Raw genomic sequence first — 3,075 nt, 5'->3', positions numbered from 1 at the left:
TCTCTCAGCCTCAGAGAGGAGGCACTGGCAAAAAACCCTCATAACAAATCTTACCAAGAAAACTCCGTGATAGGCTTGCTCTAGAATTGTTGTAAGTCAGAAATGATTTGAAAACACACAACAACAATGACAAACAAAGGCCTTGTAGTTGCTCATCAACAGTTTAGCACATTGTCAGCAAAATAAGCAAGCACAGGCTACCTGGTCACAGTTTCCCCCTTCAAGATAAGTTTACTATATTTATGTTTGAACTCTAGCAATTTAGAATAAATTTGCATCTAGACATATCAGTTAGCACATACAAATTTCATGCAGATTTGTGTCCTCTTTGGCAATACAAAAGAAAAGGGCTAAGAAATGGCCCATGTCAATGCCAGGGACAATCCAAAGACAAAGATGTATTTCTCAGAATAGGCAAGGAATATGTGTTCATTGAGGTTGCAGTTTTCATCCGCATACATATAAATTGTACAGGCAGTTAAGTTAAGGAAAGCACTAAACGATAATTAGTTCCCTAGACCAACAAGTCCAACCTTGAAGATTTGTACAATCTGCTGATGTGAAACAGTCTAGAAGGAACACAGAAACATCTTGAAAGTCTTCACATTTTCTAGCTACATTGACTTGATGAACACTTGCACATTTCTCTCTGCATCTCAATACAAATCATCTAGGCTATTCAGATCTCTCAAGCACACTTACCCTGAAGCAAAATTTTAAATAGGCATAATCTTCATTGTGATTCAGTGCACAAAATAGATTTTATACCACATGCATTATTTCCGGTGCAACCTTGAAATTTTCAGCTACTGTATTAATTTCAGAAAAAGAATAAATATGAGAATAATGATAATAATACCTGCCTCTCCCTATGGATTGAGGCAAAAAACAATAAAGTACAGCAACAAATAGGCACACTATACAAGCACCAGTTAAAAACACATAATCAATTAAAAGAGCATAACATCAGTTTAAAAAGCATACATATTAAAAATAATCAATTCATAATTTGAAAAACTCCTAATTTAAAAACCATCTGGATAGGCCTGATGGAAGAGACTGGTGTTTAATTTTGTATTTTATGCTACTTGTCAGACTTTATCTCATAGTAAAAAAGTGTCTTCTTTCTTTTTGTGCTGGTCTATGAGCATAATAAATTATTGATTGATTGGTGTTTAATGCTGTTTTAAACACAGGCTGCATATGAACTGAAGAATGAGAGCCTGTGCAGACCAGCACTTTGTGCTGGCCTGCAGGCAAACTAGGGCTCAGGTAGGGCTGAGCATTTACATGCTCAAAACCCTACTATCGCTGCCCAGATGCCATAATGTCCAGATGGTGCCTTGATGATGTCCCTCATGCACAGCACCCAAATGGTGCTGCGCACGAGGAGCATCATAATGCCATGTCAGGGTGCTTATGGCGCCCCTTGTATGGTGCAAATAGGAGCCATGTTACACTGGGTTGGGGGCATGGTGTGTGGTTGCCGTGTCCCCAACCCAGCGCTTCCAGGGGCAGCATAGAGCCACCCTGTCGGGCTGTCTGTATAGCCCTTTAATGCAGTTTGACACCACTTTAACTATCATAGTTCAGTGATATGAAATTCTAGGATCTGTAGTTTTGTGAGTTTTGCCTTCTCTGTCAGGGAACTCTAGTGCCACAACAAAGTACAAATCCCAGGATTCAATAAGATGGAGCTAAGACAGTGTCAAACTACATTAATTCTGCAGTGGGGAGTAGCCACAGACACAGTATCCAGCTATTGAATCTCTTCCAGTGGGTCATTCCACAATTTTAAGTGGCTGCTGAAAAAATCTTCTAGTTAATAGTTGCCAGCCTGATCCTGGCTGACTGAAGTAAATATTCCCCAGAAGACCTGAGTGCATGGGGCAGATTAAACAAAAAAAGGTGATCCCATAGGTAACCAGGACCCAATCCATGTAGGGTTTTAAAGATAACCAACACTTTGTGACTTCCCTGGAAACTAATTGGCAGCCAGGGGAGCAATTTTAATATAATCACTCCTAGATGAACCAGTAACCAGTCTGGCTGCCATGTTTTGTACTAGCTGAAGTTTCTAAATTTGATACAGAGGTAGTCCAATGTGCAGTGCAGTGCAGAGGTCCAGCCTTGAGGCTACCAGTTTATGCACTACCATCTTCAAAGATCTCTTTGGCTCAAGTCACCCTGTGCCAATTTCTGTAGTAGCAATATCTTAAGTGCAGTTATATTTTAGTGCTATTGCAAGCTCTATTTCAGAGGAAGGAACTGGCAAAACCACCTATGGATATTCCCTACATAAGAAAATCCTATGAAATTCATGAGGTTGCCATAACTTGACAGACAACTTGAAGGCAGAGAGAGAGAGAGAGAGAGAGAACTGCTCACAAAAAAGTAAAGGACATAAGAACAGCTATGTTCGATCAGGCCAAAGAACTATCTAATCTAACTTTTGTTCACCAAGTGGGCAACCAGATGTCTATGAGAAGAGTATAAGCCAGACATAAGCACAATAATGCCCTCTCACTTACCCAACAACAGAAATGCAGAGGCATATTTCCTGATACTGAGGTTATATATAGCCCACGCTGGCCCATCCTGCCCTTAGCTACAAACCTTGAGAGGGGAACAGAGTGTGGGAGGCAGTAGTCAAGTAGTCCTGGGGTCAGCAACTGTTTCAGAGCAGCTTACAGTAGTGAGGGCCAGCAGTGCACTTTGAGATTCCTCCCCATGATCTGAGGTCCATAGAAGAAGGACAGGCCCTAAGAGACCCTAAGTCATCATGATTAGTAGTGATTGCTAGTTTTATCATCCACAGATTTGTCTGATCTTTCTTAAAGGTCATGAGTATGTTAGTACTTATGTCTCTCTGCATGTATTTTTATTTGTATTTGCTTTTATTTTTTAAGCCACCTTGAGTCCTAGTTTTGGTAAAAATGCAGAGTAGGCATGAATTCATAACAGCAGCAGCAATAATAGAGCTATCCATGTTAATAGCCAATGATACATTCTGTGGCAGCTGATTCTACCTTTTTATGTAAAGTGCCACTAATCTGAACACAAATTTGTTTCCCT

Source organism: Sceloporus occidentalis, unplaced genomic scaffold, assembly GCF_023333645.1.
Source record: "Sceloporus occidentalis isolate IW3139 unplaced genomic scaffold, rSceOcc1.0.p SCAF_1, whole genome shotgun sequence".
Taxonomy (NCBI): Eukaryota; Metazoa; Chordata; class Lepidosauria; order Squamata; family Phrynosomatidae; genus Sceloporus; species Sceloporus occidentalis.
Note: the sequence above shows the minus strand (reverse complement) of the source record.